The sequence below is a fragment of the Equus asinus genome, chromosome 13 (genome assembly GCF_041296235.1).
Source record: "Equus asinus isolate D_3611 breed Donkey chromosome 13, EquAss-T2T_v2, whole genome shotgun sequence".
NCBI lineage: Eukaryota > Metazoa > Chordata > Mammalia > Perissodactyla > Equidae > Equus > Equus asinus.
This window is the reverse complement of record NC_091802.1, coordinates 28,586,740-28,611,957: the sequence shown is the minus strand read 5'-3', so window position 1 is coordinate 28,611,957 and position 25,218 is coordinate 28,586,740. Positions and strand designations below refer to the sequence as shown.

Below are 25,218 nucleotides of genomic sequence, written 5' to 3'. Positions count from 1 at the left end.
CAAGCCAGAAACCTGCGAGTCACTCTTGGTTCTTCCCTCTCCCTGGCCTCCCCTATACGCACGAAATCCTTTTCGAGTCCGGTCAGCATTACCTCTGGTAAAAACTGGAAGAGATCTGCTTCTCTCCATCTCTACTCCCACCACTTTAGAACAAAACCTAGTCATCTTCTGCCTGGATTATTTTAATAGCATTCTGACTCTTCTCCGTGATTCCACTTGTTTTTTCCTAGAGTGAGCTTTGAAAAAGATAGATCGTATCAATTTGCTCTTTAAAACTCTACATGGCTTCCCATTACACTTGGAATAAAATCCGTACTCTTCACCCTGGCCCACACTGCCCCGCCCTGAGTTCTCTGAACTCCCTGCTCAGCCTCGTCTTGTACTGTTCTCCACCTCACCTCTACTCTAGTCACACTTTTCTTCCTTCAACCACCGCCCCCGCCACCACCCCGTGCGGCTTGCAAATATCTGTCTTTAATTTCCTCTGACGTCAAACAGCTGCCCTAGGTCCTGGTTTTCCCCCTAAGCTCTTTTTCTCCTTCTGCCTGGAACACACTTCCCCTGCCCTTTGCCTGCTTTTGGCATGGTGGCTGTTTTCTTCTCAACCTTGAGGTCTCAGTTCACCGTCACCTCCTCAGCGAGGCCTTCCCTCACCACCCTATCCAAAATTGTTCCACCAGTGATTCTCTATGGGTGCACCCTGTTTATTTCCTAGGTAATATTTTCCAGAACATGTAACTATTTTGTTTACTCATTTGTGTATTTACTAAGTTTGTCTTCCCAACTTGGGAAGTAAATTCCTTGAGGGCAGAGACTGAATCTGTGTTATTCACAGTGAATGACATATAGGAGGAGCATAATTAGTATCTGTTAGATACGTGAATGATCCTGCCTGAAATTCTGCCAGCAACTTCTGCACCCAGGAGAGGAATAAGAAACTCTTTTTCCTCTTCTTCTTTCACTCTCTTAGTCAGGGTCTCGATGGATGGAATTTCACTCAGATGGTACACATTAAGGAATTTTAATGAAGGGATAATTAACTGAGGTGTGGGTAGAGTTAAGAGAACCAACACAGGATGTTGAAGACCAAAGACTAGCAAGAGCAGAGAGCAGTTATGTGCCCAAGACTGTGGGCCAAGGGGAGTGAGGGGTGTTCCCAGAGCCCAGTAAGAGCTGGGGCTGTGGAGGAGGAGCCTCCCAGCTAGAGATGTAGTCTTGGAGGGACACAGCCACTGCCAGATTGACAGCAGTTAAGCAGGACAGGAACGAAGAAATACCCCATCCTCTCTCTTACTTTCCCATCTCTTATCAATGCCCATCCTTAGCTGAAGCCAAGCGAAGCAACCCAGGTGAATGAATCCATTTGGAGGCCAGCCTTCCAGAGCACAAAGCAGGTGATATATGGAGAAGAGTCAGCACAGATGTTGACTCCTAGCAGCTGGAACTCAGGCTGATCTTGCTCCTATAACTTAGAAGTCAGATTTGGGGTTTATGCTTGGAATTTAACTACCATTTATACCATTATGCCTAAGGAAAAACCATTTGGATTCTAAACAACCAACTTACTAATAAACTTGGGAACACAATTCATTAGGGTGTTGGAGCCTGCCTTTATACTGAATGAGTGGGTGAAGTGTTTTTACTTCATTTATTTATTTAAAAAATTTTTTTTTAAAAGTTGGCACCTGAGCTAACATCTGTTGCCAACCTTTTTTTCTTTTCTCTTCTTCCCAAAGCCCCCCAGTACATAGTTGTATATTCTAGAGGTAGGTCCATCTAGTTGTGCTATGTGGGATGCCACCTCAGCATGGCCTGATGAGTGGTGCTAGGTCACACTCAGCATCTGAACCGGCGAAATCCTGGGCCGCCAGAGCAGAATGTGTGAACTTAACCACTTGGCCACAGGGCCGGCCCCGAAGTATTTTTTATTATTAATAAGCATAGCACAGCCTACTCAGAAAAAGAAAACGCCTATCATCTTATCTGGCCACCTCAGAAATCGAGTTATGGAGCATTTTGATGCTATGCATGGTATCCTCACAAAGTATATGGGACAAATATTTGGCAAATTTGATTTCCAGGTTCTTCCAATCCAGTCTCAGAGAAAACGAAGCTAGAACTTTTTTCTGAATCAAAATGTTTTAAGTCTTTGAGTTCTACTTGCCATCCCGCTCTGAACAGTTGCTGTGTGAGAATCTCCATTTCTGACTCATTTCACTCTACAAATACAGAATTGTACCCAGCTGATTTTAGGGATATTGGTCATCTTGGAGTTTTTGTAAAGTTTTCTAGACATACGCTGGGGGAAAAATAAGAAGTGAAATGCAAGTCTTCCCAAAAACTCATAATGCAGCTTGGGGAGAAAAGTCATTTCATCCGGGTAACTTTAGCAGTGGGAACTGGGGCTGAGTTGTGTGGCTAGGGGATTCACAATATCAATATACAACTCCTCTCTAAAAATTTTTGTTTTAGAATACGGCTTGGACTCTCAGACAGCAATACTGAATGTCTCAATAGGAGCAGAGAGGCCTTAGGACAGAGAGCAGCTGCCCCATTTATTGTATTGTATCATTTATTGTTAATTAAGCGCTAGATGTGTGAATGGAGTTCCATGGTAGCAAACAGCAACCTCATTTCTAATTCATTTTTCTCTTCGCTTAAAATATTCTAAATATTGGAAACAAGAACTACCAATATTTAATTAGAATGTCCTTCCTTTGTCTACTGTCTGTATTGTGTAATGAGAGCATACAATATATTTATTGTGTTTATTGATTTATTTATGCTTAGAGAATAATAGAATGCCAGTTTAAAAGAGGCTGGATTTTATCTCTCCACTGTGCAGAAAAGAGTCAAATTGCTCTAAGCCCTCAAATGTTTGAAACACAGAGGCTCCTAAGGAAAATTCAAGGCTTCCTCTGATTTCCCTGTGTTCTGAGATTCCACAGACAGAAAATTCTCTTCTAAAAGAACTATGTACCACCTGGCCTATATCCTGAGAGAAGCAAAGTCGGGTGGATGGTAAAGTGAAATATAAGCTCAGTGGAAAAATACTTGGAAAGCCACTTTGTAACACTAAAAATCTTAATGAAATCACTCAGGACCTTATTCCATAATGATATGCACCAGGTGTTTCTGCTTCCATTTAATCAGCTCGGTATTATTCCCCTTTTAGAAACGACACATACTGCTGGGGTGTATCCAGCTGAAACACACAACATAAAGTGCAATCCTTTTAAAATGTGGTTTTTTCCAATGTATATATTAAAATGGCCTTTATGTTTTGTAATGTAAATAAATGTCAAATCACTATGTTGTACACCTGAAACGAACACAATATTGTATGTCAACAACACTTTAAAAAAAAAAGCCTTATTTCTTTTACTATCTGTTGACTGACCTTAATGGGTCACCCAGGATAAAGGATGAAGAAGAAATAAGGCAGTTCCACGTTTATAGACACGAAACACAATAACTAGTTTTATGGAAACTGAGCTTAAGAAATGTAAGGCATTTACTGGTTTCTCTCAGAAACCTCTCAGATGTGAGAGAAATATGTGTGAGATTTGGGCTTTCATTTATCCAAATATGACGAATTTGTCTGCTAGAGTCAACCGACTGATAGTGGATGGAAAAGATTAGCGCAGGTCCTATTTGGCAGGCGTCTCAGTAGAAACCCATATGCTCTCTGACACTGATTATAATTATTTTTCCATCATTCCCAGGGTACATTCTCAACAGGACTGTGAGCCAGCTCTCTCCCTAGGAAGGCTCCTGCTGTGAAACCATCTTTGGCAATAAATCTTTAACAAAAGATCAGGAACTTGACATTTATTTTTAAGCAGGAGCAGAAAATGTGTGCAATGTTGGAAGCAAATACAGCGGTAGGAAGAGCTTCTACATGGTTGCAGGGAGGAGCAGCGGAACAGGAAGAAACATTACGTGGCATGCCACTGGCTTTACGTTTGTGAAATAGCAACTAATGAGTAGGTATGGAATGTGTAGACTATATAATGTTAAGCTTTAATGTCTTTTAAAGCAGAAGGGTGAGGGCAATGTGTTTGTTCTTTTGCTGCAGGTGTGTCTTTGTGATTTTATATTCAACTGATCATGAAGGAGATTGTTAGAACAGTTGTTGGAACAGAAATTTAGGATGATATTATAAGAAATGGAAAAGGTAAGCATTTACGTTCAACTTGACTAGACCAGCAGAAGTTTTTTTTAAAAAAATTTTTTCCGGAAAGAGCCTGTGCATTCAAGTTTGTGAATTCATTAATCTGAGTCAGGGGGTGGGTTCTTGGTGGAAAGGTTAAATAAAGTACTCTGGATGCTTCCATGGGGTGAGAATTTTTCATCCTCATACTGTCCACCTGCAATAAGAAAATTTCTTCAAAATTAATTTTAAAAGAAAAAGCAGAAAATGACATGGCTGTCAGAAAATTACCAAATTAAACATAAAAGGGTGTCAGCTACTCTCCTAAAGGATGCTTATTTCTATCTCATGGCTTAGTGCACTGTAATGATTGGTTTCTCCATTGAAATCAAATACAGAATATAATTAAGTAAATCCATCAGAGTACATGTCTTTTAAAATTCTATTAGCTGAAGAACTCACCAGAGGAAGCAATAAGTACTTCTATAAACGCCTTGTACTGTAAATCGAGTTCAGATATGACTTAAAGTCAGCATAAACCTCATCACAGGCAGGGTATAGCCACTGGGCTGATAAATATTTTTTGCTGAGTTAGACTCTTCTAATCTTTTCGATAAAGTTCCTAATGGTATTCTTTGTTTCTTTTTGAAAACTCTAGCCCAAACAGATGTGTACATGTTTATACATGGGAAAGAGATCAAATTAAAAGTTTTGGTTTAAAAAGGAAACCATGCATTATTGAAATGTATCTCAAAACTGGGATGTATCATAGTAATGGACCTGCTAATGCTACATCGAAATTCATTGCAGGAGGATAAATTACCCACCCTTGTAATAGAGTTTTTAGATATGGAAAATGTATACTGTTCTTCATGTTTTAACAGGTAGATTTACATTCAGTCACATAATCACAATTCAATTTCCATCTCAATTTTAATTGTCATTATATCAATAAAAAATCACGTTTCTAAAAACCATTATCTTTACTTGTACTTGGGGTCTATTTTTACCCTTTTGGTTTGACATAGTTAATACTTCTTTTCTTACTGCAGGTGAAGATGTTAATGGTAATGGGAAAAAAATAACAACAATTCTCCACTGCTGGCAAATGAACATATCTACCATGATGGAAGACAGCTAAAGAATTCCTATTCACAGTCTGCCTTATCTCTTCCATTAGCATAAGAGCTAACATTTACCGAATGTGCAAGGTTGTCTGCTAAACATTTTACATGCATTCTCTCATTTAATTCTCATAAAAATCCTAAATATTTTATATATTTAAGGCCCCCAACAACTCAGTGAGAGAGGTAATAATATCCTCATTTTATACTGAGAAAACTGAAGCTTAGAGAGTTTAAGTTACTTCCCTAAACACAGGGAGGAAGTCATCTTTTGTAACCGTCTGTGTCAGTTGTGTCTTCCAGGAAGCAGATGCTGAGATGGAGTTGAGACAAGCAGGTGATTTGGGTGAATGCCTGTGAAAGATAATAGGGGGAGGAAGCAGGATTGGACAGGGAAAGCCTTTGGACCATGATGCGGATCTGACACTTGTGAAAGAAAAGTGAAGAGGAAACAGAATTGAACAAGGAGCGTCTCAGAACACAATGCAGATCTGACAAAGTTTTGCCCAGCTCCGTGGAAATCTCTGGAGCAAAGACTGCCTATTAGTGGAGATCCGTGCTGGGCAGAAATAGTGAGGCCCCAGTTCTTTCACCATATTCAGTTACTTGTCTAGGTCCTATTCAGGAAGAACCTGCACGGCCTCAGCTCAAAAACCAAGGTATATCTGAAGATGCTGTGACTGGAGGTTGTCAGCTAATTGCTCTCCTTGTGGGGGATGGAAGTTCTCTCTTGAAGCTAGATCCAAGCGGTGCATCTTTCTGACTGCGACAGTCAGCCCCTTGCACCATGTAGATCCACTTCTTCACTCACGTTTGGGGAGCAGCTCCTCCAGGGTTCCAGCGGGCCTTTCCTCTTGCAGAGAAACTTGGAAGAGGGAGGTTGGTGGACAAACTATAGCCTTCGTCTTGGCAGTTGGTCTTGGGGCCGCAACTGGCTCTCATTCTCCCCCTTCTCTACTATCCTTTCTAAGTTTACTTGCCCTTAGCTAGCATCCCACTGGTCTTAGTGACTTACCTGGTGGTGGAACACAACCTTCGTTTCTGAGGGGTCTGAGCCACTGGTAACCATACCTTTCTCAGGCTTGGGTCGCTGCACTTGTCCATATACATTCTTAGTTAGGCAAGAGAGTACCACAAAGCTCTCAAGTGGACCCCCTGAGTTCCATGCACATTCCTCCTTGCCCCCATTTTGTAACAACAGTCCTACCTCCTCCTGCTAATCAGAGCCAATTACTCTTGCCAAGACAGTATCTCTTTTTCTTGCTTGCTCATCCTTGGACACAAGGAACCAAAAGCATCCAGGCAGGAGCCATGGCTTATAGTTCAAAGAGAGCTCTTGCTGTTTCTGCAGTCCTGACTTTTTGTTAGGGTAACCACTCTCAGCCTCCTGCTCCTCCAATCTTGCTTTCTTTGGATTATTTCTATTAAGCAATGCCCACATTGGCCGTCCATCTATTTTGCCCTTTAGGATGCCATGTTCTATTAACCATCTCCACAACCCTCTTTGGATCAAGCCCCCTTGGCTACAATCCACTTTGTCAGTCGTTACAGTAATTGTGTGTCATCCCCCCACTTTCTGGTGGTTAAATGCTGTCCCCTGGCCTCAATGGCCCCATTAGGCCCATTACCATCAGTGAGCCGAGCTCTGTGACGGTCTCTCCTACTGGCACTCCTAGCCACCACTGAACTTCTTACTGAGGCTGGGGCCCCTCTCACTAGCATATTCCTGATGCTTTTGGCAAATGAAGTGTACTCTGGGCCTACGTGTGTAATGGAATCCTCTGGTGGGTCTTGTGGCCTCACATAAAATATCTATTCCAACATGCCCACTTCCCTCAGTTTCTTGGTTCCTTCCTCTACCATCTGTCAGGGCAATTCATTCTGACTTCACCCAGAGTAGACTGTTGCTTTCCCTGTGCTTCTAAGAGCCACCCTAACGAGTGAGTTTGCACCATCCCCTGGCACCCTTGCCAGGGTGTTAAATTCCATATCCTGGGAGAGTAGGGATATAGAATGTCAATAAACTGTCCTTTAACCAGTGCCATGTTCTGTCCCCCTTAATTAAAGGCACGCAAAATCCGGTCCTATGAGTTCTCTCTGGCTCCTGTGGGGACATGTGGCTCGATTTTGCAGCTCCAGTGGGGGATGGTCGCTTTCCTCCCATGTCAGACTCAGCTGACTTGTGCTGCAACTTTGCATAGTTCTTGACCCCACAGCCAGAAGGGGAGGTGAAGCAGATGCTAAGGGGGATCCCTACTGTCTTGTGAGGCTGAGGCTTTACAGTGGCTTTTCAAACCAATGCCAGCTCTAAAGAGGGAGGGGGCACCTCTGTGGTCTCTGAGGCTTCAGAGGAGTCCAGGGAGTCAAAATAGTCAGAGGCATGTTCCAATGCCGGATCTTATGTGTCAGGGTCCCAGGGTTCACACACCAGGGTGCTGACCGTAGCATAACAGACTGACTCAGCTGAGCATGAATCATTTTGGAAGCTCGGCAACTCTAATTATTAAATCTGGAGTTTGATCTTCAGCTTTGTCTGCTCTCCCACTGCAGGAATAAGGGCCTCTCTTGCCTTCTTATTTAGTTTTCAATTGTTTGTTAATGGTCCCAAGTTTTTCATCATCCCCCAGTAGAGCATCAATGCAACTTAATAATAACCAACCAATTCACTGTCCTTACATGTGTTGTCCCCGTCCTCCCCCAGACCCAACCCTCTGTACTTTTCAAAAGTCTGAATTCTTGCACCTGCCAGGGCGTTTCTCTCCACTGAAACATTCTCCCAAGTCACTACCAGTGAAGGTTTTAGCAGTTGGGCTGCCACCTTGTGCCACAAACTCGCCGTGCCCCGCACACCATCCTGGATGGGATCCTTTTCACCCGCCAGCTGGTGAGCCATCCGTCCTCACACTCCCTCTTACCACCTGCTTTCTCAGACCACTCCTGGGAGCAGAGGAGTTAGGAATGCAAGTGCTGTATTGAGGAGCAGGTATTATCTGTGAAAGATAAAAGGGAGGAAGCAGGATCCAGTAGGGAGAGCATCAGAACCCTGTGCAGACCTGACAAAGTCTCAGCCAATGCACAGGGAGCTCCAGAGCAAAGACTGTTGGAGGACAGCTGCACTGAGCAGAAATGGCCAGGCCCTAGAGTCCCTGCTGTGCTACCCAGGGAGAGCCGCTGAAAGCTGAAGGTGCTGCAGCTGGGAGCTCTCAGCTAAGCGCAATCCTTGCAGCTGTTCTTTCTTGACGGGAGGTAGGAAAGGCTCCATAGCTGTCACCCCATCATATTTAGAAGTATTATTTAAGTGCTTATTTGTATGGCAGCCTTTGGTAGGTGAGCTAAAACAAACACCTAAAAATGGATGCAATAGATATCCTCAGGAAGAGGCTGTATGCTGTAGTGGTTTAGAGCGTCATCTCTGAAGTCAGAATGCCTGTGCTCAATACCCAGTTCTACTGCTAACTTGCTGTGTGACTTTGGGTTAGTTACTTAACCTTTCTGTGCTTCTTCTCCTATTTGAGGGATAATATTTCCTTCCTCAAAGGGTTCTGGGAGGCTTAAATGAATCTCTGTACGTAAAGTACGTAGACTATTCTCCAGCACTCAGTGAGTGCTCGGTAACTATTGGCTGTTAAGTCTGTTGTAACACATGACTGGCAGACATTATGTAAAAATACAGCAGCATGGTTAAGTCCAAGGAAAGGAAACTAACTTTTAGCAGATGACTGCTCTCTTTCAGGCGTTGGAATGGCTATTTTCTCAGGAGGCCTCCTTTAGTCTTCACAGTAGCCCTATGAGGTAGGTATTACTATTTGCATTTTACTGAGGAGGAAGCTATAGCTGGGAATTGTTTTATGCTCAAAGTGGCAATAACTTATGAGCAATAACCTGGATATTTGGTTTTTGTCCTCATATTTCAAATTTTCATGTAGCTGTGAGTCACCTTGTGAGGACCCTGACACACCCCTAGACTGTCCTGCCAAAACGGCAAACGCACTGTGGCTGACCCATGCGAGCAAAGCCAGCCCACAGCTTCCCTGCGGATGCCCACGCCAGTGCTTAGGCTGGGCTCTCACCCAATCTTGCCACCGCCACGATTTTGCTGTACGGCTATTTCAGAGACTGCCTGGTATAGGCAGTGGGTGATGGAATGGACAGTCATAATTTGCTAACCCAGCAACCACTGACTTTAGTCAACTAACAGCATCATGGTTTTCCTCCATGGAATTCTGTGGGGTTGGCTCCACCCTCAGCTCCAGAAGGGGCCATGTGACAGCACCCCGTTAACCAGACTGTTGCGTTCTCAGTCACAGTGATTGGTTTGGGGGAGAGGGACATGTGACCAATCCAGGCCAGTGCAGGTCAGGCCCAGGACTTTATACTGATCAGAATGAGAAACCTTTTCTTTTTCTGCTTGGAGCTATAAAGACATTAACCTGACACTGCTGGTCACCATCTTCCTACCATGAAATAAATGTATGCCTGAGAGGAAAGCCAGCACTGAGAGAGGAAAAGCAGAGGCAACAAGAGAGCTATGGTTCTGATAACAACATTTATGCCCCTGACTCCAGATATGCGTGAAGCCAGTATATTCCTGGACTTTTTGTTACATAAGCCAATATGTTCCTTTTTTCTTCTTTTAGATCTTTTGAGTCTGGTTTTCTATCACTTGAAAATGACTAATTCCTGATAGTCCATTTATTCAGTCAGTCAATACTGAGTACCTTCAGTGTGCCAGACATTGTTCCAGTGTAGGAGGGAGGGCAGCAGTGAACAAAACAGGCAACTCCCTGTTGGCCTAGAACTTACATTCGAAACTTACATTCTAGGGGGAAGAAAAGAAGAAGGAAAAAAGTAAATATAAAGACATTGAATGTCAATTAGTGATAAGTTTTGTGGGGAAAAAGTAAGGCTGGGTAAGGGGAAGGACGTATTATAGGGTACTCAGGGAAGAACTCACTGATATGGTGACTTTGAGCAGAGACCTAAGTATATGTTGAGGGAGTGAGACATGAGATAATCAGTAGGAGGGTTCCATGAAGAAGGAACACCAAGTGCAAAGGCCCTGAGGTTGGCATATGCTTGCAGAACAATGAGGCCAAAGTGTTGGGAGTGCAATGAGCAAGGAGGTCGGGTAGAATATGAGGTTACAGAAGTAGCAGGTTCAAACCACGCATGCTCTGGATAGCCATGGAAGCTTTATGGTTTTACTTAATGTAGGATGGGAATCCACTGAAAGATTTTAAGAAAAAGAATGACATGGGATAAGGTATATTTTAAAAGAATTGATTTGGTTGTTGAATGGAGGGAGCAAGGGCAGAAGCAGGGACTCCAGATAGGAGATTGCAATGGTCCAGATGAGAGATGATGGTGGCTAGGTCAGGGTGGCAGCAGTGGAACTGGAGTGAAAGGGACAGATATGGGGTATATTTTGAAACTACAGCAGATGGGATTTGCTCACGAATTGGATGCAGGGATAGGAGAAATAGAGGAGTCAAGGACGACTCCAAGGTTTGTGGCCTGAGCAACCAGAAATTTGGAGTAAAATTACAGTCCTGTTTCATTAAGTCTGAGATGCCTATTAGATATCCAAGACCTGACCCTCAGACATTCAGGGAAGAGGACTAGGACAGAAATATATATTTGGGAGTCATCAGTGCATACATGGTATTTAAAGCTGTGAGACTGAAAGAAACGAGTATAGACAGAGAAGGAATATGAAGGCTGAGTCGTGGGACACGCCCACATTTAGAGGTCAGAGAGATGAGGAGGAACCAGTAAAGAAAGCTGAGAAGGAACAGCTATTGAAGTAGCTGCTTTCACATATAGTGAAGAAAACGCTTCAAGGAAGAAATGATCAACTAACTGTAAAAGGTACAAAAGGTGCTGATTGCTGGGACAAGGAAAATGAAGGCAGGAAATTTATTACTGGCTTGAGCAATGTGGAGCTTTTAGCATGTACTGCTGTCTTACGTACTGTCAACTGACATTTGTTTGTTTCTATCTCCTCCCATTTAGATGTGAGCTCTGCAACATTCTTTGTTCACCACGCGTTCCTAGCGCCTAGAGTAGTGTCTAGTTTATGGTAAGCACTCAATAACTATTCCTCAATAAATATTTCTTGAATGGAAAAATTGTGAAACACAAGAAAAAAAATTTGTATTTCTCAATTCCTCTTTGTACAAAGGTATCTTGCATTTAGCATCTTGGTAGAGGAAGTCATGGTGTAGCACTAGATTTTGAATTATGTTGAAAAATTGGCAAGACATTTAACCGCACTAAGCTTTTGTTTCCTTATCCATAAAGAGAGGTGGACAATAATAAGATGTTTGAGAATATACACAGAACCATATCCGTCACACAGTAAGTACTCAATAAATGCTTTATGAATCCGAAGGGGCCACACGGATCAGAACACACAGTGACATGCAGATTTATTCCAGACAAATAGTCATTTGACACAGGAAGTTTCATTTACTTGAGAAGTGAGTCAGAAAAAAGGAAATGTTGCTAGTAGGTTGCATTTCCCAAAAAAACACATTTGAGTGTGTCTCAAGATGAGCTAAGGGCCATAATGCATTGAGATTAGTGTTGATATTATGGTTGTTTCACATTAAAATGTCACAGCTTTGAGGCTTTTTTTTTTTAGTATCTTGTGTCTTATTGTAGAGTCTATAGTTCAAGTATCATTACATCATAGACCTAAGATGGATAGAATTTGTTGAGACCACGCCCCCTAGACCTACACCTTGTCCGAGATCCCCCAGATCTGAATCTTACAGAATTGGGTGGAGCAGATGCCACGACTTGGAAAAACTGCAAATTTGTTGTGTTCCGAGAGTTAACCTCAGGGGCCCGGCCCTGTGGCCGAGTGGTTAAATTCGTGTGCTCTGCTTCGGGTGGCCCAGGGTTTTGCCAGTTCGGATCCTGGGCGCAGACATTGCACCGCTCATCAAGCCATGCTGAGGCAGCGTCCCACATGCCACAACCAGAAGGACCCACAACTAAAAATATACAACTATGTACCGGGGGGCTTTGGGGAGAAAAAGGAAAAAATAAAATCTTTAAAAAAAAAAAAGAGTTAACCTCAAAAGTTTAAGTAGGAGGCCAGCCCCGTGGCATAGTGGTTAAGTTTGCACTTTCTGCTTTGGTGGCCCAGGGTTTGCTGATTCGGATCCTGGCTGCAGACCTACACACCGCTTGTCAAGCCATGCTGTGGTAGGCATCCCACATAGAAAGTAGAGGAAGATGGGCATGGAAGTTAGCTCAGTGCTAATCTTCCTCAAAAGAAAAGTTTAAGTAGGAAGCTCCTGAAGGAATTTGAAGGTTTAAAGTAGGTAAAGATTATATTTGAAAGGAGATTGACCTTTAGCAGGGGAAAAATATGCTGAGCGAGGAGGTTTAAAAGGGGATGGGATAACCAGTCTTTTGGAGTTGAGAGTTATTCTGGATTATCACTTAAGCAGCCTGGGCATGCAGCCAAATCTCTTGGGTTAATACTTCTTCTCCTTATTGTCTAGAATTAGGCAAACACATAGACTTCTGTTATTTGCATTTCTTTGTCTATTAAATAAAGTCAACAGCTGATAACCTGAAGTCTCTTTGGACCCAGAATATTTGGCCATTGTCTTACCCTTAGTAGATGCCCATAATGGATGACATTTTGGTATTGATGTACTGATACTAGACATCTCAGGGTAGGAGGTTACCAAGATGATGTCTGAAGTTCTCGTCATTTGAAAATCAGTGCTCATGGGCAAGTACTAAACATTACAAGATGCTAAGAACTTGAAAGACAAATATTTAGGGAAAACCTCCAAGAAAAAACTCCCAAACGGGGCCAAAGTTTGTGTTAGCATGCTGACTCTTCTATCTCTCTTGATAATACTCTCTTTTGCCATGAAATGTGGGTTATCATAGTGATAGAGGAAGAGAGGCTGAATCAGAAAGGATGTGGAAATGTGGCAACAGGGGAAAGGATTTTAAAGTCTTAAAGCATACGCTTCAAGGAAATGGCTCAAAGCATCTGACTGGTTTTTGTCATTATTGTTACCACATTTATTCAGCACGTCTTAAAATTAGACATAGTGCTAAGTGTTTTACATATATTATTCCATTTACTTCTCACAAAAAAACCTATGAGATAGGCACTGTTAACATTCTTACTTCATATGGAGAAAACTGAGGCTTGATCCCAGCATCAGTCCGACATCAGTGATGGGTAGCATCTGGATAGTGGGAAATAAGCGACTAGCCAAGGTGTTAAGAAGGAAGAACCAACACAGTTAAGAACAACTTAACAAAGGCGAAAGTGTAGTTATCCTGGAATAAAAGAATGCAGAACTCAGGGGTCGGCCGGTGGCACAGCGGTTAAGTTCACACGTTCCGCTTCAGTGGCCCGGGTTCACCGGTTCGGATTCCTGGTGTGGACATGGCAGCACTTGGCAAGCCATGCTGTGGTAGGCATCCTGCATATAAAGTGGAGGAAGATGGGCATGGATGTTGGCTCAGGGCCAGTCTTCCTCAGCAAAAAGAGGAGGATTGGCAGCAGTTAGCTCAGGGCTAATCTTCCTCAAAAAAAAAAAAAAAAGAGAGAGAATGCAGAACTCGGAAAAGTGCTTTCCAGTGTTTCCAGGACACTTATGATAAGAAATATTGGATTTTTCGTTCATTCATATTTTGCTTTCTTCCATGAGTTGGGCATTATAGTGGGACTGGGAATACAAAAATGAACAAATGCAGCTGGCAGGCTATTGAAAAACAGATAATTTAAATAATGGTAATATGAGGAGTTCTATAATATAGAGAGATGTTTCCAAAACTTTTCTGAAAATGGGAATCCCTTGGGTGACTTAAATATACAGATTGTCTGGTTTCTCTCATGGACATTCTGAGATCTTGAAATATGCTTTTTAAGAAACACCGTAGTTGAGTCTTATATTCAGGAAAGTTTGGGTGTGTGCCCAAGTGCTTTGAGAGATCAAGGAAGGGTTTCTACCCAGCCTAGGGAGTTAAGGATGGCTTCTCAGAGGAGATGGGGAGACGACAGCTCAAGAGAAGGTGTGGGGACAGGAGGCATTCCATCCCCCAGCAGGAGAACCCTCGTGTTTTGTTTTGTTTTGTTTTGTTTGAGGAAGATGAGCCCTGAGCTAACATCTGCTGCCAATCCTCCTCTTTTTGCTGAGGAAGACTGGCCCTGAGCTAACATCCGTGCCCATCTTCCTCTACTTTATATGTAGGACTCCTGCTACAGCATGGCTTGACATGCAGTGCATAGGTCCGCACCCAGGATCCGAACTGGCAAACCTCCAGCCACCAAAGAGGAACGTGCAAACTTAACTACTGCACCACCAGGCTGGCCTCAAGACCCTGTGTTTTCAAGTGTGGAAGTGTGAGCAAGCACTGGCCTATTTAGGATGCTGAAAGCAATTAGACACTGTTGGAGCACAAAAGATACAAAGAGAAACAGCAAAGAGTAAGGAGAGAAAGTTGGGGGCTGGATTATGAAGATCTTGGAATACTGTGCGAAGAAATTTAGATTTTAGGAGATGCGTTTTAGACTACTACTACAGATGCTTTATATGATTCATATTTTTATATATTTATATCACTTGTATTTATATTACCTTTATTATGTTTCTATATTATATATTGTTTATATAACAATTATATAGTATTTTGTACGTATATATTAATATTAAATATTATTTGCATATTAATTATATGTTGTTATAGCATAATGTATATTATGTTTATACTATTTCTATTTATTGAAATTAATTCATTTTTAATTTTCCTTAGACAAGACTTGGTGGCATATTACAAGGAGTGAGAGACTGGTTTCTTTGGTCCTCAGCAAAAGGGTGTTGGCCACTCTGCTGGGAGTAGATGTGATCATGTTAGTGGGGGAACCCAAATGAGAGAACCTAGGTAGAGAGGTGGGCCCCCCAGGGAACCGGCTGGGAAAGACTGGAGTGACCATCACCTCCTTCTTGACACTTTCTCTGTTGAAACCAAAACAGAATTTTCTACTGTGTTTTTATAAAACTAAATGTTTTCTATACAATACCAGAACTAAACATTTAGGTATAAAATATAAAAACCCAAAAACACTTAAAAAATGTGTATTTAATCACAAAGTATTAGGAACCCTCTATATTAAGTCAAAAGAATACTGCATGCTCAAATGTCCCCTGCTCCAGGGCGGCCTTCTCTGCCTCCTTTCCTCTCTCTCCTCCTAGTTCAGGCACCTCTCTTCTGTGCTTCTGTAACATCCTGTGTGTGTCTAACCATACTGTATATGTATATTATATGTTTACTTGTTTATATGTTTATTGTTACATATTATATTCTTATTTGTCTGCCTCCTCCACTTCATCGTGAACTCTCTGAAGGCAAGGAGTGTGACTTCTCATTTTCGTATCCATAGAAATGAGCAAAGGCACATAACAAGTGTACAGGAAGGTTTCTGTGTGTGTGCAGGGAAAGATTTGCACTGAGCTAACATCGGTGGCCAATCTTCCTCTTTTTTTTTCTTTTTTTCCTCCCCACAGTCCCATGCTGGCATATCTAGTTGTAAGTCCTCCTAGTTCTTCTATATGAGCCACCACCACAGCACGGCTACTGACAGATGGGTGGTGTGGTTCTGCAACTGAGAAATGAACCCAGGCTGCCGAAGCTGTGAGAATGCCAAACTTTAACCACTAGGCCATCAGGGCTAGCTCAGTAAGTATTTTTTGAAAGAAAGAAAAAGAGAGAGAGAGAGAATAGTATGTTCATTCTTTGAAACCATACATTTTATTATCAGGACTTTTGATTGCTCTGCACTGAATTTAAAATAAATGCCTTGGGGCCACCTGGTGGTGTAGTGGTTAAGTTTGCGCGCTCCACTTCAGCGGCCCAGGGTTCACGAGTTCAGATCCCAGGCATGGACCTACACATCACTGATCAAGCCATGCTGTGGTGCCATCCTACATACAAAAAGGAGAGGAAGATTGGCACAGATGTTAGCTCAGTGACAGTCTTCCTCAAGAAAAAAGAGGAAGATTGGCAACAGATGTTAGCTCAGGGCCAAACTTCCTCACCCAAAGGAAAAGATCAGCCAAGCCTGGCTCAGATGAACTGAATCATCTAGCTGAACTATAGAAGCAGGAACAATAATAAATGGTTGTTGTTTAAAATAATAATAATAATAATAATAAATGCCTTGTCTCAACAACTTAGAAGCCAGTATCTGATGTGGTTTGAAAGCGCAAAAATAGACTCCTTTGTTTTAGTGCAAATTGGTTCAGTAATTTCACAGCTGGAGTTGGTATGCAGCATATCTAAGCTACACCGCTCCCTGAGAATTTACAATGTTATCACCCCTGTTTTAAAGAGGAAATTTCAAATCAGAAGTTCTAAAGGAGAGAAAGGCAAAAAAATTAATATTGACTTCTAGAAGTTTAACTCACTCAGCTTGTTGTTTTGCTAAGAACAATTTTTACTCAAAACTCATTGGAGTGTTTATACGTAACACATATAAAAAATCTCCTAGAACAAAAAGCACTTACTTCTTATTTTCCATGCATTAATTCTCTGCTTTTAGATGGGAAACATTTAAAAATATTCTCCATTTCAACTTGGTTTAGCCCTGGTTTTGTAGGCTGGCTTAATATCCTGTGATTATTGCATCAAGACAACAGAATATTTGAAAACAATCCTTCTTTTATAAAAAAATAAGATTTCTGGAAAAATAACCCATGCTTTCCTTTTCTTGTGTCACTTCAAATTTCCGTTATTGACAACTTTCTAATCGCTTTCAATGTTTACAGATCATTATTTTAAAATAATTTTATCCAGAAAAAAACAATTATTCTACAATTATTACTTTAAAATTATTCCTTCGGTTAAAAACTTATTTGGATATTTGTGACAACTGAAATAGAAATGTCAGGCTTCTTGTAGGTCAATTATATCTCAATAAACCTGGATAAAAAATAAAATGAGATTAGCCAAAAAAAAAAAAAAAAAAACCAGGCTTCAGAAAAAATTGACTTAGGCAAAGAAATATCTTGTTGAATGTGGACATACAGCATTCTCTAAAAGAACAGTTTATATTAGAATCTATTATTATCTCTGTAAATCTTAACTGAGTGGAGAATTGTACATCTGTCCAATGAAGTTTTGTGAAAAGATTAATTCCTTTTAGGAAAAGAGGTAAAATTACTAAACAGAAAAAAAATAATTTAGAAAGAAATCAGTGTAAGTCCATCAGCAATTTGGATCCAGGCAATTTATCAAGGAGGCAGTTATTGGTGTTTAGGAAACCGGGGCAAAATGTTGGCAGTCTTCATTTTCTCTTGTTGGGTCATCTTACTCAGCATCATGGATGGTTGATATAAAACAAAATCTTAGACATCATCTGGGTCAGGGGTTCTCAACCCTCCTTGTGCATCGAATTACCTGAGAAGCTTTAAAAAAATGCCCATTTTCAGGCCCCGACTCTTTGCCTTCCCCAGAAATCTGACTCAGTTGGTCTGGTGTGGGCCCAGGATCAGTATTTTTGTATGTGTGTGGTAAAATACCTAAAATGTAAAATTCACCGTCTTAACCCTTTTCAAGTGTCCAGTGCAGCAGCATTAAGTACATTCACGTTATCATGCAACCATCACCACCATCCACCTCTAGAACTTTTTCATCTTCCCAGACAGAAACTCTGTACCCATTAAAAAATAACTCCCCATTCCCTCCTCCCCCCAGCCCTTAGCAATACCATCCTCCTTTCCATCTTTATGAATTTGACTATGCTAGGTACCTCATATAAGTAGAAGGATACAAAATTTGTCTTTTTGTATCTGGCTTATTTCACTTAGCATAATGTCTTCAAGGTTCATCCATGTTGTAGCATGTGTCAGAATTCATTTCTTTTTAAGGCTGCCAGCATTGGTATTTTTAAAAGTTCTCCAGGTTATTCTAATGTGCAGTCAGAGTTGAGACCCACTCATCTAGTCCAACTCCCTCCTTAACCAGATGAAAAAAATTGAGGTTCAGAGAGAGGAAATGACATTCATTTATCATCCACTCATTCAGCAGATAATTTACTTCCCACCTACCATGTTCCAGGCACTGTGCTGGGTATAGCTGGGCTCACACAAGGCCGAGGACATTGGAACTCAGGTCTCCTGAGCTGAACTCTTTGGGAAGTTTCACAGGTTCCCCTGTTATAATATACACTTTTCTCTGTGTTTGAAAAACTTCAAACTTCAACAGCAGTAAAATAATATTTTCCACTCTAGGGCTATTTGGAGAACTAATTTTAATATGCTTTTATTTAGAATCATTTTATTTTCTCTAATTATAATCAAAATTGAATATAGTAATCATGAATCAAGCCAAACTATTAATTTAGTTGAGAATAGCTGATTTACAGTATCTTTAAATTTACCCTCTAGACCAAGAACTACCTGGTAAATAAAAAAACACCAGAAAAGCTTTCAGATGCTATTTCTCTAAAAGATGGGTGGGAAACCTCCAGCCTTCAATTTTAATTTCATCTGGCCATAGGAAAAATCCAAAGAATTTGTGCCTAAGTGCATAAAATTATAACCTCACTTTAAAGTATATAATAGCAATGCCCTTAAAATGTACTCCTTGTATAATAAAATCATCCAATAAAGTCCAAAAAACAATTTAAAAGAGCAAACAAAAGGAGCATTTCATAGTCTTTAAAGATAAAATAATGAATCCATTTTACTTACATAAATTTTTTATTGTGGTAAAATATACACGACATAAAATGTATCATTTTAATCATTTTTTTAAAACTTTTTAAAACAGATTTAGTTTTCCTTTTTCTCCCCAAACCCCCCCCCCCCCCACCCCGGTACATAGTTGTGTATTTTTAGTTGTGGGTCCTTCTAGTTGTGGCATGTGGGATGCCACCTCAGTGTGGCTTGATGAGGGGTGCCATGTCCACACTCAGGATCCAAACTGGCAAAACCCTGGGCTGCCGAAGAGGAGCGGACGAACTTAACCGCTGGGCCACGGGACCGGCCCCCATTTTCATCATTTTTAAGTGTACAATTCAGTGGCAATAAGTACATCCACAATGTTGTATAACCATCACCACTATCTATTTTCAGAACTTTTCATCATCTCAAACAGAGACTCTGTGCCCATTAAACAATAACTCCCCCTCCGCTTCCGCCCCATCTCTGGTAACGTCTTTTATACTTTCTGTCTCTATGAATTTGCCTTTTCTAGGTAGTCCTATAAATAGAATCATACAATATTTATCCTTTGGGTCTGGCTTATTTTACTTATCTCATCCTCAAGATTCATCCATGTTGTAGCACGTGTCAGAATTTCCTTCCTTTTTAAGGCTGAATAATATTCCATTGTTTGTCTTTACCACATTTTATTTATCAGTTCATCTGCTGATGGACATTTGGGTTGTTTCTACTTTTTGGCTCTTGTGAATAATGCAGCTGTGAATGTAGGTACAAATATCTGTTCGAGTCTCTACTTTGGGCATATACATAAAAGTGAAATTACTGGATCATATGGTAGTTCTATGTTTAATTTTTTGAGGAACTGCCTTACTGTTTTCCACAGCAGCTGCACCATTTTATATTCCCACCAGTAATGCACAAGGGTTCCAGTTTCTCAACATCCTCTCCAACTTAAGTAAAATGTTAACCTTTGATGTTAAAAAGTTTTATAACTCCCTCATCTTTAATTATTCTGCATTTCTAGGTTGCATTGTTATTTTTCAGTCCAACATAGATGTTTAAATTCTTAGTCTTCTATCTTACACATATACTTTCTCTGATTATTATGTGTTCTCATTGAAAACCTACGATTCATGTAATCCATATGTCTCCAGGTTTCACCAAGCTTAGAGTACTGATGTGGCCACCTTAACAATAATATCTGAAATTTTACTGTCTCTTATTCCCAGGTAAGTCCACCTTCCTCCTGTTCATCCCTGTCTGAGGTGTTGTGGAAGTCCTCAGGAGCCCTCTGCGTGAGCTGGCATACAGTCACCGATGTAATTCCTCAGGAAGTCACTGGAGGGCAGCAGTTCCCTCTCACCCCGACCCCAGCCCTGGAGAGGATGCTGCTATCAGGCCAAGAACATTTCTGAAGCGGCAAACTCTCAAAGTGCTGCATGGCAACTACACAGAAACAGGGGAATATCCCTCTCCATGTTCTTGATCACACTTTGTCACCATGGAGTCCCACATGGAAACTCAAGCACAGTCTGAATCCAAGATTAATAACTGAGAAGGTGAGAAAAAATTGGCCCTGACAGCTGATAGCTGGCAGCTAATAGCTGGTCATAGTGTCCCCCCGCTGAAGGCAAACAGTTTCACAGAGTAACAATAATCAGATAAGGTCATTCTGTGACCATGGTGGAACAAGACAATAATCACAATCATATCTGAACATGGATAGAAATAAGAGCATTAAACAACCACAAAAATAACCAAATGCGCCCGTGTTCTAGCTACGTGAGTGACTCTATGCTCCTAGGTAAAAATTAAGATACCCAATCTCAAATTGCCCCTCCTTCTCAACAGAACCCTATCTAGAACAAATCCTTGCTCCCCCCTAAATCAACCAGCACAAACCTAAATCCTAACAAGACCTTCCCAACTCGTTCTTAACCTGGACATCCCCCCAGGTCCCGGAGTGTGCATTCTCCCTTGCTGCAAGCTTACAAAGCTAACTTTATTTGACAAGAGTTGTATTCCTGGTGGCTTTTGTCTGGCAAGCTTTAGCTGGAGCCACCAGGCTGTTGTCCCCATCTGACCACTCTGCTTCCTGATTGCCTTCATCCCTCTTCTTCTCAAAAACATTCAAATGCAAACTGATGCCTGCAGAATGGGTGGGTTTTAGGTGAAAATATTTTTTTTCTCTATTTTCTGAAAATTTACAATGAACATGGAATACTTTTATAATAAAGGAAAGAATTATACCTTTAAAATAATAGTACCTAAGAATCTACTCTTTTGCCCACTACTCCTTGGGTAGGGAAACTTTGAAAACTCCTATAATTTTCTCCTCGCTTTACATATCAAAATTAAACTACTAGACCCTTTTTCTTTTTGTCGGTTTTCTACCCCTTCATTGCCCCTCACTTTTTTTACTCTCCAAATGCTTCTTTTCTTAGCTTCTACAGATATTTTCACTTCTTTTGTTCCATTCTTCCCTCTGTAAGTTCTAAAATAGGGCCTGTGAGCTCTCAAATGGATAGCAGCTTCTGGCAGAGATGGCACCACTTCTTCCTGCCCAGGTTGGCAAAAGCCACTGCTTGATCATGGCTCTCCTTGCTGCTCAACACAGCACTCCTGGGAGCTACAATGGACACACTGAGGCTGACCTTCTAGATGAAAATAGTTTGTCATCTGTCATAGGTTAACAATCCTGGAAACTAAATTCCCCTCTTTCATAATTTGTGATCACTTCACCTGGACTGGCATAACACTTACTCTTGAACAGTCTTTAAAGAAAATGATATTGGAGGGTGGTATTTAAACTGCTTAGGAGAACAAATGTCTTCATTTTTCTTGTTCTCTAAATGACTCTTTATAATTAGGAGCATGTAAGAAATGCTGCTAATTACAAATAGATCTGTTTTATTTGATATGATGAGACTTTATGTAATAATAAACTGTTTTCCTTTATTATTTAATTCCTAAATTTTTAATAAATAAATTTTATTTATTCAGAATACTGCCCCGCAATTAATCCCAACTAATGAGATTTTTAGAGCTCCTACAACTACATTTAATATTTCAGTCATGGGGAGCAGGGAGGAAAAAAACGATTTCAGTCATATCTCATAAACATGCACATCCTTTTTTCATGTTTCTCTAAATAAATCTCTGAATTGAAGATGTATAACTTGTCAAAACTTTAGTTCTGAAAAATACATTTCCCAGACCAGCTCAAAGGAACACATAGGAAGCATTTGAGTTTTTAACTCAGAACTCCATACAATTTGACCACTGGAGACAGTTCTATTTTTCATATTTTCATGTTCCTACTGGCATTAGACTTTTTTTTCTTTTTCATAGTTTTTTTTTTTTTATTGAGTTATTGATAGGTTACAATCCATTAGACTTTTTATCACTGAAAAGCCTACCAATTCTCTCAGCACTGGGGCCCAGATGAAAATTTTTGCAAATTTGGAGAAAGCAAATTAATGTAAATAAAAGACTATGGACACAGATGGAAAAATATTAAGATAATTTCCCCAGTGTATTGTTGCATTCCTGAGGCATATCTTTATTCTGATCAAAAGACTTAAAAGTGTTTGTTTGTTTGGTTGGTTGGCTGGGTTTTTTTGGTGAGGAAGATTGGCCCTGAGCTAACATCTGTTGCTAATCTTCCTCTTTTTGCTTGAGGAAGACTGTGGCTGAGCTAACATTTGTGTCAATCTTCCTCTATTGTATGTGGGATGCCGCCATAGCAGGGCTTGATGAGCAGTGCTGGGTCTGCATGGGATCCGAACCTGCCAACTCCAGGCCACTGAAGTGTAGCATGTGAACTTAACCTCTACACTACCAGGCTGGCCCCTCTAAAAGTTTTTTGAGAGGTAGAGGAAGGGAAACAAAAACAGTTTTGCCTTTTCCTTTTATTTAATTGATAATTAACATATCTCTTTATACTTAATTTTGTATTTAATCAAAGTAAACATTTATCTGAGACTTTCTATGTGCCACGCCCTCTTTTAAGAGTTTCATGTGTATTAACTTGTCTATTCCTTAAACAACCCTAAGAGATCAATACTATTCTTCTCCTTGTTTTAAAAAAGTACAAACTGGGGGGGGCCGGCCAGGTGGTGCAGCAGTTAAGTGCACACGTTCTGCTTTGGTGGCCTGGGGTTCGCCAGTTCAGATCCTGGGTGTGGACATGGCACCACTTGGTAAGCCATGCTGTGGTAGACGTCCCACGTATAAAGTAGAGGAAGATAAGCACGGATGTTAGCTCAGGGCCAGTCTTCCTCAGCAAAAACAGGAGCATTGGCAGTAGTTAGCTCAGGGTTAATCTTCCTCAAAGAGAAAAAAAAGTACAAACTGAGCCACAGAGAGATTAATCAGTTACCGATGTTGCCCAACTCAGTATGTGGTGAAGCTGATATTAGACTCCAGAAGTCTGGCTCTCAGAGCAGTAGCCTCTTCTCTACTGGATACAATCTGCTGAGACAGTATTCAGGCCCTCACCCTCTTCCCTGATCCAAGCTGGGCCCAGCTAGGCCAATTGAACACTCCCTCCCCGTAATTCCTGTCCTAAGCCATGGGGGGAGAAGGCTGCAAATATTTGGAGTGTGTGCATCCCAGTTGAGGGGGTATCCTGACCAGACGACCTATGCCACAGCTTTTCCTGCAGTTCTTGCCCCTGACCCTCCAGATCTGTCCTGTTTTCCACGTGTATCCAAGCCTGCTTTTCCAGCCTTCCTATGGATTCTGTAAGCTTGTCACATAGCTTCCAATAAATTCCCTTCTGCTTGAGTTGCCAGAATCAATTTCTATTTCTTGCAACCAAAGCACACTAATAGACACCTTTGGAAGTTAGGGAAGATGTCTGTTGTTTCTTTGTGTTCTCTCCGCTGTGCTAGAGCCGTACACAAGAAAGATTCTTAGTCACTGAGAGGGCTGGCTCTGGAGCTCAGCTGCCTGAGTTTGATCCCAGCTCCCCCACTTACTAGTCTCTTATCTATAAAATGGGGATAATAATAGTGCCTGCCTCAAAGGGTTGTTGTGAAGATTAAATGAGAGAAACTACAAAGTGCTTGGAAGCGTATCTGGCATATGCTAAGACTCAATAAATATTACCTTTTTCTATTATCATCTAGTCCACTAAAATTATTCCAGTTATAAATGTAACATATATCCAACATTAAATTAATTCAACATTAAAATTTAATCCTCCACATATAAGTCCTCACATATTTAAGTAAGGTATTTTCTCTTTTCCAAAGAGAAAATTTCTGAATAAATCTATATTTATGAAAAGATGTACTTTGGGTTCTGCAACAGTCTCACTTTAATATAAATTCTATCTAGTGAACTATCTCTTCTCATTTTAACTACTGCCTGAGAGACAATGCTGTGAATGTATTAATTCTTTATATAAGTAGGTGAGTATCTATAATGAAACAGTACAATAAATCTTTATTCATGCTCAGAAGATAATCTTGGAATCTATATAGATAAAGTCACTTCAGTCTATTTTGTATGATTAATGAAGTTTTAAAATATGAGTTCTGAGTAAAATTTATAGCACTTTTTCTTTGAGAAGAAGATTGAATTTACTCTGGACTTTTTTGGTGTAGCTTTAGTAGATGAGTGATTGCCAACTTTGTGATTTAGCTAAGTGAGAAACATATATCAAATTATTTTTTTCTATTGACCTGAAATTATCTTAATTGGCTCCATCAAACTCATCATATAAATAGTCAACTCTCAAATTGTCTTTCCTGTTGAGAAGATCAAAGTATGCAATGAGAATGTTTTCAGTTAAAAATGCAATTCCATCTAAAATAAAGGCAGCTCTCTCTTAAATACCACACCATCAAAGTTAAGCTATCACTGCATGTAACTGCTTTAAAGGGAAAATTCATTTCAACTGCAAAATTTAAATATGAATACGTGAGAAAGAAAGTTCTTACCATGAAAAACAGACCAAAACGAATAAATGGGACAAAGAAATTTAGAGGTATAGAGACAATGCAAGCAGCAAAAGAAACATCAAAAATAAAACTATTAAAAATATTATCAGAGAGATAAGGGAAGATGTGCTCTTATGAAATAATAAAGAGCTCTTGGAAATGGAAAATATTACTGCAGGAGCAAAATATTTAATAATTTGGAAGATGATGTTGAGGAATCTTCAAGAAAGATGGAAAGAAAAACACAAAAAGATGGAAATTGGAGAGGAAAAAAAGTGAAATGTATA

The 25,218-nt window shown here is 40.5% G+C and overlaps 1 long non-coding RNA gene across 1 annotated transcript; it reads left to right on the top strand.

The window, feature by feature from the left end:
- Positions 1–3,858: 3,858 nt before the first annotated feature.
- Positions 3,859–21,235, top strand: LOC123276457 (uncharacterized). Its single transcript, XR_006512922.2, has 6 exons — positions 3,859–3,990; positions 4,079–4,177; positions 5,206–5,364; positions 9,011–9,069; positions 11,290–11,356; positions 20,213–21,235. It is a non-coding gene; the product is annotated as an uncharacterized lncRNA (long non-coding RNA).
- The last annotated feature ends 3,983 nt before the right edge of the window (positions 21,236–25,218 follow it).